Here is a 16,094-nt window from a genome sequence, read left to right as displayed (position 1 = left end):
CCCACCCTCCTATCCTGTCCCACCCTCCTATCCTGTCCCCGCCCTCCTATCCTGTCCCACCCTCCTATCCTGTCCCGCCCTCCTATCCTGTCCCACCCTCCTATCCTGTCCCCGCCCTCCTATCCTGTCCCACCCTCCTATCCTGTCCCCGCCCTCCTATCCTGTCCCCGCCCTCCTATCCCGTCCCCGCCATCCTATCCTGTCCCACCCTCCTATCCCGTCCCCACCCTCCTATCCCGTCCCCACCCTCCTATCATGTCCCACCCTCCTATCCTGTCCCACCCTCCTATCCTGTCCCCGCCCTCCTATCCTGTCCCACCCTCCTATCCCGTCCCCACCCTCCTATCCTGTCCCACCCCCCTATCCCGTCCCCGCCCTCCTATCCCGTCCCCGCCCTCCTATCCCGTCCCCACCCTCCTATCCCGTCCCCACCCTCCTATCCTGTCCCACCCTCCTATCCTATCCCCGCCCTCCTATCCTATCCCCGCCCTCCTATCCCGTCCCCACCCTCCTATCCTGTCCCACCCTCCTATCCTGTCCCCGCCCTCCTATCCCGTCCCCGCCCTCCTATCCCGTCCCCGCCCTCCTATCCCGTCCCCGCCCTCCTATCCCGTCCCCACCCTCCTATCCTGTCCCGCCCTCCTATCCTGTCCCCGCCCTCCTATCCTGTCCCCGCCCTCCTATCCTGTCCCCGCCCTCCTATCCTGTCCCACCCTCCTATCCTGTCCCCACCCACCTATCCTGTCCCCACCCTCCTATCCTGCCCCACCCTCCTATCCTGTCCCCACCCTCCTATCCCGTCCCCACCCTCCTATCCCGTCCCACCCTCCTATCCTATCTCCACCCTCCTATCCCGTCCCCACCCTCCTATCCCGTCCCCGCCCTCCTATCCTGTCCCACCCTCCTATCCCGTCTCCGCCCTCCTATACTGTCCCACAACTCCTATCCTGTCCCCGCCCTCCTATCCTGTCCCCGCCCTCCTATCCCGTCCCACCCTCCTATCCTGTCCCACCCTCCTATCCTGTCCCACCCTCCTATCCTGTCCCCGCCCTCCTATCCTGTCCCCGCCAACCTATCCTGTCCCCGCCCTCCTATCCCGTCCCTGCCCTCCTATCCCGTCCCACCCTCCTATCCCGTCCCCACCCTCCTATCCTGTCCCACCCTCCTATCCTGTCCCCGCCCTCCTATCTCGTCCCCGCCCTCCTATCCCGTCCCCGCCCTCCTATCCCGTCCCCGCCCTCCTATCCCGTGCCCGCCCTCCTATCCCGTGCCCGCCCTCCTATCCCGTCCCCGCCCTCCTATCCCGTCCCCGCCCTCCTATCCTGTCCCCGCCCTCCTATCCCGTCCCCGCCCTCCTATCCCGTCCCACCCTCCTATCCTGTCCCCACCCTCCTATCCTGTTCCGCCCTCCTATCCTGTCCCCGCCCTCCTATCCTGTCCCCGCCCTCCTTATCTGTCCCCGCCCTCCTATCCTGTCCCCACCCTCCTATCCCGTCCCCACCCTCCTATCCCGTCCCACCCTCCTATCCCGTCCCCACCCTCCTATCCTGTCCCACCCTCCTATCCTGTCCCCGCCCTCCTATCTCGTCCCCGCCCTCCTATCCCGTCCCCGCCCTCCTATCCCGTCCCCGCCCTCCTATCCCGTGCCCGCCCTCCTATCCCGTGCCCGCCCTCCTATCCCGTCCCCGCCCTCCTATCCCGTCCCCGCCCTCCTATCCTGTCCCCGCCCTCCTATCCCGTCCCCGCCCTCCTATCCCGTCCCACCCTCCTATCCTGTCCCCACCCTCCTATCCTGTTCCGCCCTCCTATCCTGTCCCCGCCCTCCTATCCTGTCCCCGCCCTCCTTATCTGTCCCCGCCCTCCTATCCTGTCCCCACCCTCCTATCCCGTCCCCACCCTCCTATCCTGTCCCACTCTCCTATCCCGTCCCCGCCCTCCTATCCTGTCCCACCCTCCTATCCTGTCCCCGCCCTCCTATCCTGTCCCACCCTCCTATCCTGTCCCACCCTCCTATCCTGTCCCCGCCCTCCTATCCCGTCCCCACTCTCCTATCCTGTCCCACCCTCCTATCCTGTCCCACCCTCCTATCCCGTCCCCACTCTCCTATCCTGTCCCACCCTCCTATCCCGTCCCCACTCTCCTATCCTGTCCCACCCTCCTATCCTGTCCCCGCCCTCCTATCCAGTCCCCACCCTCCTATCCTGTCCCACCCTCCTATCCTGTCCCACCCTCCTATCCCGTCCCCGCCCTCCTATCCTGTCCCACCCTCCTATCCTGTCCCCGCCCTCCTATCCTGTCCCACCCTCCTATCCTGTCCCCGCCCTCCTATCCCGTCCCCACTCTCCTATCCCGTCCCACCCTCCTATCCCGTCCCACCCTCCTATCCCGTCCCCACTCTCCTATCCTGTCCCACCCTCCTATCCTGTCCCACCCTCCTATCCCGTCCCCACTCTCCTATCCTGTCCCACCCTCCTATCCTGTCCCCACCCTCCTATCCTGTCCCCACCCTCCTATCCAGTCCCCACCCTCCTATCCTGTCCCACCCTCCTATCCCGTCCCCACTCTCCTATCCTGTCCCACCCTCCTATCCCGTCCCCACTCTCCTATCCTGTCCCACCCTCCTATCCTGTCCCCACTCTCCTATCCTGTCCCACCCTCCTATCCCGTCCCCACTCTCCTATCCTGTCCCACCCTCCTATCCTGTCCCACCCTCCTATCCCGTCCCCACTCTCCTATCCTGTCCCACCCTCCTATCCTGTCCCACCCTCCTATCCCGTCCCCACTCTCCTATCCTGTCCCACCCTCCTATCCTGTCCCACCCTCCTATCCCGTCCCCATTCTCCTATCCTGTCCCACCCTCCTATCCTGTCCCACCCTCCTATCCAGTCCCACCCTCCTATCCCGTCCCCGCCCTCCTATCCTGTCCCACCCTCCTATCCCGTCCCCACTCTCCTATCCTGTCCCACCCTCCTATCCTGTCCCACCCTCCTATCCCGTCCCCACTCTCCTATCCTGTCCCACCCTCCTATCCCGTCCCCACTCTCCTATCCTGTCCCACTCTCCTATCCTGTCCCACCCTCCTATTCTGTCCCCGCCCTCCTATCCTGTCCCACCCTCCTATCCTGTCCCCACCCTCCTATCCAGTCCCCACCCTCCTATCCTGTCCCCACCCTCCTATCCTGTCCCACCCTCCTATCCCGTCCCCACTCTCCTATCCTGTCCCACCCTCCTATCCTGTCCCACCCTCCTATCCCGTCCCCACTCTCCTATCCTGTCCCACCCTCCTATCCCGTCCCCACTCTCCTATCCTGTCCCACCCTCCTATCCCGTCCCCACTCTCCTATCCTGTCCCACCCTCCTATCCTGTCCCACCCTCCTATCCTGTCCCCGCCCTCCTATCCTGTCCCACCCTCCTATCCTGTCCCACCCTCCTATCCCGTCCCCACTCTCCTATCCTGTCCCACCCTCCTATCCTGTCCCACCCTCCTATCCTGTCCCCACCCTCCTATCCCGTCCCACCCTCCTATCCTGTCCCCACCCTCCTATCCTGTCCCACCCTCCTATCCCGTCCCCACTCTCCTATCCTGTCCCACCCTCCTATCCTGTCCCACCCTCCTATCCCGTCCCCACTCTCCTATCCTGTCCCACCCTCCTATCCTGTCCCACCCTCCTATCCTGTCCCCACCCTCCTATCCCGTCCCACCCTCCTATCCTGTCCCCACCCTCCTATCCTGTCCCACCCTCCTATCCTGTCCCACCCTCCTATCCCGTCCCCACCCCCCTATCCCGTCCCCACCCCCCTATCCCGTCCCCGCCCTCCTATCCTGTCCCCGCCCTCCTATCCTGTCCCCGCCCTCCTATCCTGTCCCACCCTCCTATCCAGTCCCCACCCTCCTATCCCGTCCCCACCCTCCTATCCTGTCCCACCCTCCTATCCTGTCCCCACCCTCCTATCCTGTCCCCACCCTCCTATCCTGTCCCCACCCTCCTATCCAGTCCCCACCCTCCTATCCTGTCCCCACCCTCCTATCCTGTCCCCGCCCTCCTATCCTGTCCCCACCCTCCTATCCTGTCCCCACCCTCCTATGCTGTCCCTGCCCTCCTCTCCTATCCAAGTCCTCCTGCAGCCTCTCTGTTCCTCAGCGTGACCTGTCCCTCCATCTATCTCGGTGTCCAGTGCAAACTTCACAACAAGGCCCTCAGTTTGTTCACTGGATTAGTGGTGCTGGAAGAGCACAGCAGTTCAGGCAGCATCCAACGAGCAGCGAAATCAACGTTTCGGGCAAAAGCCCTTCATCAGGAATAAAGGCAGTGAGCCTGAAGCGTGGAGAGATAAGCTAGAGGAGGGTGGGGGTGGGGAGAAAGTAGCACAGAAGAGCTTCAGAGCAGAGGAAATGACCTGGGAGTTGCAGTGGGAGAGGGACTCCCTGAGATTCTTGTAGAGAGAGGAGGAAAACTTCTTCAAGGCAGGCATCCTTGCAAGAGGATTCGCAGTAGGGTTAAAATCAACAAGGTAAAAACAATGACTGCAGATGCTGAAAATCAAACACTGGATTAGTGGTGCTGGAAGAGCTACTCTCTCCCCACCCCCACCCTCCTCTAGCTTATCTCTCCACGCTTCAGGCTCACTGCCTTTATTCCTGATGAAGGGCTTTTGCCCGAAACGTTGATTTCGCTGCTCGTTGGATGCTGCCTGAACTGCTGTGCTCTTCCAGCACCACTAATCCAGTGTTTGATTTTCAGCATCTGCAGTCATTGTTTTTGCCTTTTTGCCTCAGTTTGTTCAGCCAGACCTCACAATCACTCGTCTCTGGGAAAGAGGGTTCCAAACCTCATGAACCTCTGAGAGGAAGCAAAAATCCTCCTCATCTCAGGCTTAACAGAAGACAATTTATTTTGAAACTGTCTCCCTGGTTCCAGTCTGCCACAAGAGGAAACATCCTCCTAGCATCCCCAGTGCCAAGCTCTCTCTGGATCTTTGTTGATGCTCAGCTCCCATCCTTCTCAACACCAGTGCATACAAACCCAACCTGCTCAACCTTTACCCATGAACTCAGCTGCAGCATGGCAGGAATCGGTTGGGTGGACCTCTCTGAGATGATTCAGAAAGAAGGAGACCAGAACAGTATCCAGTGAAAGAGTGTGTAAGGAAACAGCTTGAGAGCTTATGACTCCCTGACTGATCATCTTTTAAAATTCGGTTAATTCTGAAAAGGTTGCAGCTGATGAGATGATGGGAAACATCATCCTGACTGTTTCAGAAAAGGAGAGCGAGAGAGAGAAAATGGGGAACAACAGACCTGTTAGCCAGAGGTCAGGAAGATTTAACCGATTCCAGGATATAAAGATAATAATTGTCTGAGTGGAACGAGTCAATATGTATTTATGAAAGAGAAATCATACTTAACAAATCAGATAAAGCTTTTTAACATGCTACTCATAGAACCACGGCAGGGCAGAGTCCACACCAACCTTCGAAAGAGCATCCCACCCAGATCCATCCCTGTAACCCTGCATCTCCGATGCATTATCCACCTAGCCTACACTATGGGCACCTGAGCTTGGCCAATCCATCTAGCCTACACATCTTTGGACTGTGGAAGGAACCCGGAGCACCCAGAGGAAAACCACGCAGACACTGGGAGAATATGTAAACTTCCAGTGCTATCACACCCTGGTCAGTCTCCCTCTGTCCCCTCTCCCAGTGCTAACACACCCTGGTCAGTCTCCCTCTGTCCCCTCTCCCAGTGCTATCACACCCTGGTCAGTCTCCCTCTGTCCCCTCTCCCAGTGCTATCACACCCTGGTCAGTCTCCCTCTGTCCCCTCTCCCAGTGCTATCACACCCTGGTCAGTCTCCCTCTGTCCCCTCCCCCAGTGCTATCACACCCTGGTCAGTCTCCCTCTGTCCCCTCTCCCAGTGCTATCACACCCTGGTCAGTCTCCCTCTGTCCCCTCACCCAGTGCTATCACACCCTGGTCAGTCTCCCTCTGACCCCTCTCCCAGCGCTATCACACCCTGGTCAGTCTCCCTCTGTCCCCTCTCCCAGTGCTATCACACCCTGGTCAGTCTCCCTCTGTCCCCTCTCCCAGTGCTATCACACCCTGGTCAGTCTCCCTCTGTCCCCTCTCCCAGTGCTATCACACCCTGGTCAGTCTCCCTCTGTCCCCTCTCCCAGTGCTATCACACCCTGGTCAGTCTCCCTCAGCCCCTTCTCCCAGTGCTATCACACCCTGGTCAGTCTCCCTCTGTCCCCTCTCCCAGTGCTATCACACCCTGGTCAGTCTCCCTCTGTCCCCTCTCCCAGTGCTATCACACCCTGGTCAGTCTCCCTCTGTCCCCTCTCCCAGTGCTATCACACCCTGGTCAGTCTCCCTCTGCCCCCTCTCCCAGTGCTATCACACCCTGGTCAGTCTCCCTCTGTCCCCTCTCCCAGTGCTATCACACCCTGGTCAGTCTCCCTCTGTCCTCTCTCCCAGTGCTATCACACCCTGGTCAGTCTCCCTCAGCCCTCTCTCCCAGTGCTATCACACCCTGGTCAGTCTCCCTCTGCCCCCTCTCCCAGTGCTATCACACCCTGGTCAGTCTCCCTCTGTCCCCTCTCCCTGTGCTATCACACCCTGGTCAGTCTCCCTCTGTCCTCTCTCCCAGTGCTATCACACCCTGGTCAGTCTCCCTCAGCCCTCTCTCCCAGTGCTATCACACCCTGGTCAGTCTCCCTCTGTCCCCTCTCCCAGTGCTATCACACCCTGGTCAGTCTCCCTCTGTCCCCTCTCCCAGTGCTATCACACCCTGGTCAGTCTCCCTCTGTCCCCTCTCCCAGTGCTATCACACCCTGGTCAGTCTCCCTCAGCCCCTTCTCCCAGTGCTATCACACCCTGGTCAGTCTCCCTCTGTCCCCTCTCCCAGTGCTATCACACCCTGGTCAGTCTCCCTCTGTCCCCTCTCCCAGTGCTATCACACCCTGGTCAGTCTCCCTCTGTCCCCTCTCCCAGTGCTATCACACCCTGGTCAGTCTCCCTCTGCCCCCTCTCCCAGTGCTATCACACCCTGGTCAGTCTCCCTCTGTCCCCTCTCCCAGTGCTATCACACCCTGGTCAGTCTCCCTCTGTCCCCTCTCCCAGTGCTATCACATCCTGGTCAGTCTCCATCTGTCCCCTCTCCCAGTGCTATCACACCCTGGTCAGTCTCCCTCTGTCCCCTCTCCCAGTGCTATCACACCCTGGTCAGTCTCCCTCTGTCCCCTCTCCCAGCGCTATCACACCCTGGTCAGTCTCCCTCTGTCCCCCCTCCCAGTGCTATCACACCCTGGTCAGTCTCCCTCTGTCCCCTCTCCCAGTGCTATCACACCCTGGTCAGTCTCCCTCTGCCCCTTCTCCCAGTGCTATCACACCCCGGTCAGTCTCCCTCAGCCCCCTCTCCCAGTGCTATCACACCCTGGTCAGTCTCCCTCAGCCCCTTCTCCCAGTGCTATCACACCCTGGTCAGTCTCCCTCTGTCCCCTCTCCCAGTGCTATCACACCCTGGTCAGTCTCCCTCTGTCCCCTCTCCCAGTGTTATCACACCCTGGTCAGTCTCCCTCTGTCCCCTCTCCCAGTGCTATCACACCCTGGTCAGTCTCCCTCTGTCCCCTCTCCCAGTGCGATCACACCCTGGTCAGTCTCCCTCTGCCCCCTCCCCCAGTGCTATCACACCCTGGTCAGTCTCCCTCTGTCCCCTCTCCCAGTGCTATCACACCCTGGTCAGTCTCCCTCAGCCCCCTCTCCCAGTGCTATCACACCCTGGTCAGTCTCCCTCTGTCCCCTCCCCCAGTGCTATCACACCCTGGTCAGTCTCCCTCAGCCCCCTCTCCCAGTGCTATCACACCTTGGTCAGTCTCCCTCTGTCCCCTCTCCCAGTGCTATCACACCTTGGTCAGTCTCCCTCTGTCCCCTCCCCCAGTGCTATCAAACCCTGGTCAGTCTCCCTCTGCCCCCTCTCCCTGTGCTATCACACCCTGGTCAGTCTCCCTCTGTCCCCTCCCCCAGTGCTATCACACCCTGGTCAGTCTCCCTCTGTACCCTCTCCCAGTGCTATCACACCCTGGTCAGTCTCCCTCTGTCCCCTCCCCCAGTGCTATCAAACCCTGGTCAGTCTCCCTCTGTCCCCTCTCCCTGTGCTACCACACCCTGGTCAGTCTCCCTCTGTCCCCTCTCCCTGTGCTATCACACCCTGGTCAGTCTCCCTCTGTCCCCTCTCCCAGTGCTATCACACCCTGGTCAGTCTCCCTCTGTCCCCTCCCCCAGTGCTATCACACCCTGGTCAGTCTCCCTCTGTCCCCTCTCCCAGTGCTATCACACCCTGGTCAGTCTCCCTCTATCCCCTCTCCCAGCGCTATCACACCCTGGTCAGTCTCCCTCTGTCCCCTCTCCCAGCGCTATCACACCCTGGTCAGTCTCCCTCTGTCCCCTCTCCCAGTGCTATCACACCCTGGTCAGTCTCCCTCTGTCCCCTCTCCCAGTGCTATCACACCCTGGTCAGTCTCCCTCAGCCCCTTCTCCCAGTGCTATCACACCCTGGTCAGTCTCCCTCTGTCTCCTCTCCCAGTGCTATCACACCCTGGTCAGTCTCCCTCTGTCCCCTCTCCCAGCGCTATCACACCCTGGTCAGTCTCCCTCTGTCCCCTCTCCCAGCGCTATCACACCCTGGTCAGTCTCCCTCTGTCCCCTCTCCCAGTGCTATCACACCCTGGTCAGTCTCCCTCTGTCCCCTCTCCCAGTGCTATCACACCCTGGTCAGTCTCCCTCAGCCCCTTCTCCCAGTGCTATCACACCCTGGTCAGTCTCCCTCTGTCCCCTCTCCCAGTGCTATCACACCCTGGTCAGTCTCCCTCTGTCCCCTCTCCCAGTGCTATCACACCCTGGTCAGTCTCCCTCTGTCCCCTCTCCCAGTGCTATCACACCCTGGTCAGTCTCCCTCTGCCCCCTCTCCCAGTGCTATCACACCCTGGTCAGTCTCCCTCTGTCCCCTCTCCCAGTGCTATCACACCCTGGTCAGTCTCCCTCTGTCCCCTCTCCCAGTGCTATCACATCCTAGTCAGTCTCCCTCTGTCCCCTCTCCCAGTGCTATCACACCCTGGTCAGTCTCCCTCTGTCCCCTCTCCCAGTGCTATCACACCCTGGTCAGTCTCCCTCTGTCCCCTCTCCCAGCGCTATCACACCCTGGTCAGTCTCCCTCTGTCCCCCCTCCCAGTGCTATCACACCCTGGTCAGTCTCCCTCTGTCCCCTCTCCCAGTGCTATCACACCCTGGTCAGTCTCCCTCTGCCCCCTCTCCCAGTGCTATCACACCCTGGTCAGTCTCCCTCAGCCCCTTCTCCCAGTGCTATCACACCCCAGTCAGTCTCCCTCAGCCCCCTCTCCCAGTGCTATCACACCCTGGTCAGTCTCCCTCAGCCCCTTCTCCCAGTGCTATCACACCCTGGTCAGTCTCCCTCTGTCCCCTCTCCCAGTGCTATCACACCCTGGTCAGTCTCCCTCTGTCCCCTCTCCCAGTGTTATCACACCCTGGTCAGTCTCCCTCTGTCCCCTCTCCCAGTGCTATCACACCCTGGTCAGTCTCCCTCTGTCCCCTCTCCCAGTGCGATCACACCCTGGTCAGTCTCCCTCTGTCCCCTCTCCCAGTGCTATCACACCCTGGTCAGTCTCCCTCAGCCCCCTCTCCCAGTGCTATCACACCCTGGTCAGTCTCCCTCTGTCCCCTCCCCCAGTGCTATCACACCCTGGTCAGTCTCCCTCAGCCCCCTCTCCCAGTGCTATCACACCTTGGTCAGTCTCCCTCTGTCCCCTCCCCCAGTGCTATCAAACCCTGGTCAGTCTCCCTCTGCCCCCTCTCCCTGTGCTATCACACCCTGGTCAGTCTCCCTCTGTCCCCTCCCCCAGTGCTATCACACCCTGGTCAGTCTCCCTCTGTACCCTCTCCCAGTGCTATCACACCCTGGTCAGTCTCCCTCTGTCCCCTCTCCCTGTGCTATCACACCCTGGTCAGTCTCCCTCTGTCCCCTCTCCCTGTGCTATCACACCCTGGTCAGTCTCCCTCTGTCCCCTCTCCCAGAGCTATCACACCCTGGTCAGTCTCCCTCTGTCCCCTCTCCCTGTGCTATCACACCCTGGTCAGTCTCCCTCTGTCCTCTCTCCCAGTGCTATCACACCCTGGTCAGTCTCCCTCAGCCCTCTCTCCCAGTGCTATCACACCCTGGTCAGTCTCCCTCTGTCCCCTCTCCCAGTGCTATCACACCCTGGTCAGTCTCCCTCTGTCCCCTCCCCCAGTGCTATCACACCCTGGTCAGTCTCCCTCTGTCCCCTCTCCCAGTGCTATCACACCCTGGTCAGTCTCCCTCTGTCCCCTCTCCCAGTGCTATCACACCCTGGTCAGTCTCCCTCTGTCCCCTCTCCCAGTGTTATCACACCCTGGTCAGTCTCCCTCTGTCCCCTCTCCCAGTGCTATCACACCCTGGTCAGTCTCCCTCTGTCCCCTCTCCCAGTGCTATCACACCCTGGTCAGTCTCCCTCTGTCCCCTCTCCCAGTGCTATCACACCCTGGTCAGTCTCCCTCTGTCCCCTCTCCCAGTGTTATCACACCCTGGTCAGTCTCCCTCTGTCCCCTCTCCCAGTGCTATCACACCCTGGTCAGTCTCCCTCTGCCCCCTCCCCCAGTGCTATCACACCCTGGTCAGTCTCCCTCTGTCCCCTCTCCCAGTGCTATCACACCCTGGTCAGTCTCCCTCAGCCCCCTCTCCCAGTGCTATCACACCCTGGTCAGTCTCCCTCTGTCCCCTCCCCCAGTGCTATCACACCCTGGTCAGTCTCCCTCAGCCCCCTCTCCCAGTGCTATCACACCTTGGTCAGTCTCCCTCTGTCCCCTCCCCCAGTGCTATCAAACCCTGGTCAGTCTCCCTCTGCCCCCTCTCCCTGTGCTATCACACCCTGGTCAGTCTCCCTCTGTCCCCTCCCCCAGTGCTATCACACCCTGGTCAGTCTCCCTCTGTACCCTCTCCCAGTGCTATCACACCCTGGTCAGTCTCCCTCTGTCCCCTCTCCCTGTGCTATCACACCCTGGTCAGTCTCCCTCTGTCCCCTCTCCCTGTGCTATCACACCCTGGTCAGTCTCCCTCTGTCCCCTCTCCCAGAGCTATCACACCCTGGTCAGTCTCCCTCTGTCCCCTCTCCCTGTGCTATCACACCCTGGTCAGTCTCCCTCTGTCCTCTCTCCCAGTGCTATCACACCCTGGTCAGTCTCCCTCAGCCCTCTCTCCCAGTGCTATCACACCCTGGTCAGTCTCCCTCTGTCCCCTCTCCCAGTGCTATCACACCCTGGTCAGTCTCCCTCTGTCCCCTCCCCCAGTGCTATCACACCCTGGTCAGTCTCCCTCTGTCCCCTCTCCCAGTGCTATCACACCCTGGTCAGTCTCCCTCTGTCTCCTCTCCCAGTGCTATCACACCCTGGTCAGTCTCCCTCTGTCCCCTCTCCCTGTGCTATCACACCCTGGTCAGTCTCCCTCTGTCCCCTCTCCCAGCGCTATCACACCCTGGTCAGTCTCCCTCTGTCCCCTCTCCCAGTGCTATCACACCCTGGTCAGTCTCCCTCTGCCCCCTCTCCCAGTGCTATCACACCCTGGTCAGTCTCCCTCTGTCCCCTGTCCCAATGCTATCACACCTTGGTCAGTCTCCCTCAGCCCCTTCTCCCTGTGCTATCACACCCTGGTCAGTCTCCCTCTGTCCCCTCTCCCAGTGCTATCACACCCTGGTCAGTCTCCCTCAGCCCCTTCTCCCAGTGCTATCACACCCTGGTCAGTCTCCCTCTGTCCCCTCTCCCAGTGCTATCACACCCTGGTCAGTCTCCCTCTGTCCCCTCTCCCAGTGTTATCACACCCTGGTCATTCTCCCTCTGTCCCCTCTCCCAGTGCTATCACACCCTGGTCAGTCTCCCTCTGTCCCCTCTCCCAGTGCGATCACACCCTGGTCAGTCTCCCTCTGCCCCCTCCCCCAGTGCTATCACACCCTGGTCAGTCTCCCTCTGTCCCCTCTCCCAGTGCTATCACACCCTGGTCAGTCTCCCTCAGCCCCCTCTCCCAGTGCTATCACACCCTGGTCAGTCTCCCTCTGTCCCCTCCCCCAGTGCTATCACACCCTGGTCAGTCTCCCTCTGTCCCCTCTCCCAGTGCTATCACACCCTGGTCAGTCTCCCTCTGTCTCCTCCCCCAGTGCTATCACACCCTGGTCAGTCTCCCTCTGCCCCCTCTCCCAGTGCTATCACACCCTGGTCAGTCTTCCTCTGTCCCCTCCCCCAGTGCTATCACACCCTGGTCAGTCTCCCTCTGTACCCTCTCCCAGTGCTATCACACCCTGGTCAGTCTCCCTCTGTCCCCTCTCCCAGTGCTATCACACCCTGGTCAGTCTCCCTCTGTCCCCTCTCCCAGTGCTATCACATCCTAAGTGTGACGTAGCATATTTGAATTTTGATAAGATCCCACACAGGAGGTTATTAAATAAAACCAATTTGTGGAATTGGAGGTAACAGGCTGGTACGGATTGAAGATTATTCAACAGGTATAAAACAGACTCTAGTTATCCTGTGCTGATGGACTGTGGCCAGTAGATTCAGCTGTTCATTTTTTATATCACTGATCTGGATTTGGGGGTTCATGGTAATAATTTTGAAGTTTGCAGATGTTACAAACGTTTTGCGAGTGCAAGTTGTGAGGATGACACAAAGAGGATAAGCTGAGTGATTTTGAATATACTGTGAATATATGTGTCAGGGTGTAAAGTGTTTCTTGTTGGTAGATTGGAATGTCTCGATGTACAGAAGGATCCAGGTGTCCTTGTTCATATGTGACTGAACTTGCACAGGAACGGGCAGCAATCTATTCAGGAGGTAAATGATGTTTTAGACTTTATCGTAAGATGATTTGTACACAGGAGCAAAAGAAGTCTTGTTCCAAATGAGCCAGAACACTGGTGAGACTGCACCTGGAACATTGTCTACAGTCACGTCCCCTTATCTGAGGAAGAGCATTGTAGGTTCACCAGACTGTCTCAGGGATGTTGGAACTGTCCTGTGAGGAGAGACTGAGGAGACTGAGCCTGTACTCTGCAGTTTCAACATATTAAAGGATCTCATGGAAACTCATTAAATTCTCAAAGGGACAGGCAAAGCACAAACTGAAAGGATATGTTCCCCTGGTTGTGCATCCAGAACCAGAGAACCTCAACTCCAAATAAAAGGCAATTCATTTCAGACTGACACGGCGAGGAATCCCTTGCCTCAGAGGTTGGTGAATCTCAGGAGTTCTTTACTCCAGAGATCTGTGGATGCTCAGTCATTAACTTTGAGAGAGATTGACAGTCACTAATGACACCAAGCTATTTGGGATAACATGGGAATATGGTGAAGTACAGCAGAGTAGGCCTGAGGGGCTGAATGGCCTCCTCCTGCTCCAGTGTTCTCATACAACTGCAGCACAACTTCCCTGTTTTTAAATCCATTCATCATGCAATCCATGACCACATTCCATTTCCTGCCGATTCACTTTCTGCAGCTACATCCGAACTTAGAACACAGATAGAACATCGAAAAGGACAGCACAGAACAGGCCCTTTGGCCCACGATGTTGTGCCGAGGTTTAATCCTAATGTAAAATATAATAACTTAACCTACACACCCCTCAACTCACTGCTCTCCATGTGCATGTCCAGCAGTCGCTTAAATGTCCCCAATGACTCTGCTTCCACCACCACAGCTGCCAACACATTCCATGCATTCACAACTCTCTGCATAAAGAACCTACCTCTGATGTCTCCTTTATACCTTCTTCCTAATATCTTCAAACTATGACTTCTCGTACCAGTCAATCCTGCCCTGGGGAAAAGTCTCTGGCTATTGACTTTATCTATTCCTCTCATTATTTTGTACACCTCAATCAGGTCTCCTCTCTTCCTCCTTCTCTCCAGAGAGAAAAGTCCAAGCTTATTCAAATTCTCTTCATAAGGCAAGCCCTCCAGTCCAGGCAGCATCCTGGTAAACCTTCTTTGCCCCCTCTCCAAAGCCTCTGTATCTTTCCTATAGTAGAGCGACCAGAACTGGACACAATATTCCAAGTGTGGTCTCACCAGGGACTTGTAGAGCTGCAGCAAAACCTCGCGGCTCTTAAATTCAATCCTCCTGTTAATGAAAGCCAAAACACCGTATGCTTTCTTAACAACCCTATCCACTTGAGTGGCAACTTTGAGGGATCTATGTACTTGCACACCCAGATCCCTCTGTTCCTCCACACTGCCAAGAATCCTGTCTTTAATCCTATATTCAGCATTCGAGTTCGACCTTCCAAAATGCATCACTTCCCATTTATCCAGGTTGAACTCCATCTGCCATTTCCCAGCCCAGCTCTGCATCCTGTCTATGTCACGCTGCAGCCTGCAGTAGCCCTCTATACTATCGATGACACCTCCAACCTTAGTGTCATCTGCAAATTTACTAACCCACCCCTCAACCTCCTCATCCAAGTCATTTATAAAAACTACAAAGAGCAGAGGCCCAAGAACAGAGCCCTGTGGGACCCCACTCAACACTGTCCTCCAGGCAGAATACTTTCCATCTACAACCACTCTCTGCCTTCTGTCAGCCAGCCAATTCTGAATCCAGATAGCCAAATCTCCCTGTATCCCATACTTCCTGACTTTATGAATGAGCCTACCATGGGGAACCCTATCAAATGCCTTGCTGAAGTTCAGATACACCACATCCACTGCTCGACCTTGGTCGACCTGTCTGGTCACCTCCTCAAAGAACTCAATAAGATTTGTGAGGCATGACCTACCCCTCACAAAGCCATGCTGACTGCCTTTAATCACACTAAGCTTTGCCAAATAGTCATAAATCCTATCCCTCAGGATTCTTTCCAAAACTCTGCTGACCACAGACGTAAGACTGACTGGTCTGTAATTGCCAGGGATTTCCCTACTCCCCTTCTTGAAAAGAGGAACAACATTCCCCTCCCTCCAATCCTCCGGTATGTCTCCCGTGGAGAGTGAGGAAGTAAAGATCTTCACCAGCAGCTCAGCAACCTCCTTTCTCACTTCCCGGAGCAGCCTCGGATAAATCTGGTCTGGTCCTGGGGACTTATCAATCTTCATGTTTTCCAAAAATTCCAGCACATCAACTGCATCAATCTTGATCTGGTCAAGCCTGTATCCCAGCTCCTCAAAGTTCTCATTCACAACAAGGTCCCTTTCCTTGGTGAAAACTGAAGCAAAAAACTCATTTAGGCCTTCCCCTATCTGCTCAGACTCCACACACAAGTTCTGTCCACTATCTCTGATCGGTCCTACCTTCTCCCTGATCATTCTCTTATTCCTCACAAATGCCTTTGGGTTCTCCCTAATCCTTCTTGCCAAGCCTTTACCAATCAAAAGTCGTTCAATCAATTATGTGATAAGAAAGAATTTAATTGACAAAATAATCACGTAATTGGTGTGTTTGTAACGTAATAATTTTCTGCATTTGTTCAAACCTTTACTTTGGATTTGTTGCTCTTGAGAAACAAAAGCTTGTGAAAAATAATGAAACAATTTGTGGGGTCACAGTGGTGAGGATTTATACACAAAGAATGGTTCGGTCAGGAAAGAGCAGTTCCTGAGTATCACAGTGTGACAGCTTCTCCACTGAAACCATCAGGGCATGAGAAGGAAAGGGGGATAGCTGCCTTTGTGTATGTGCACATATATATGTCTGTGTGTGTGTGTGTGTGTGTGAGGGTGTGTGTGTGTGTGTGTGAGGGTGTGTCTGTGTGAGGGTGTGTGTGTGTGAGGGTGTGTGTCTGTGTCTGTGTGTGTGTGTGTGTGTGGGTGTGTGTGTGTCTGTGCATGTGTGTGTCTGTGTGTGTGTGTGTCTGTGTCTGTGTCTGTGCGTGTGTGTGTGTCTGTGCGTGTGTGTGTGTGTGGGTGTGTGTGTGTCTGTGCATGTGTGTGTCTGTGTGTGTGTGTGTCTGTGTCTGTGTCTGTGCGTGTGTGTGTGTATGTGTGGGTGTGTGTGTGTCTGTGTGTGTGTGTGTCTGTG

The 16,094-nt window shown here is 57.0% G+C and overlaps 1 protein-coding gene across 3 annotated transcripts in view; it reads right to left on the bottom strand.

The window, feature by feature from the left end:
- Nucleotides 1-16,094, bottom strand: part of spef2 (sperm flagellar 2) — a 714,991-nt gene that overhangs the window by 621,696 nt on the left and 77,201 nt on the right. The window lies entirely within an intron of this gene.

This window comes from Chiloscyllium punctatum, chromosome 2, assembly GCF_047496795.1.
Source record: "Chiloscyllium punctatum isolate Juve2018m chromosome 2, sChiPun1.3, whole genome shotgun sequence".
Taxonomy (NCBI): Eukaryota; Metazoa; Chordata; class Chondrichthyes; order Orectolobiformes; family Hemiscylliidae; genus Chiloscyllium; species Chiloscyllium punctatum.
This window is presented reverse-complemented; position numbering and strand designations above follow the sequence as displayed.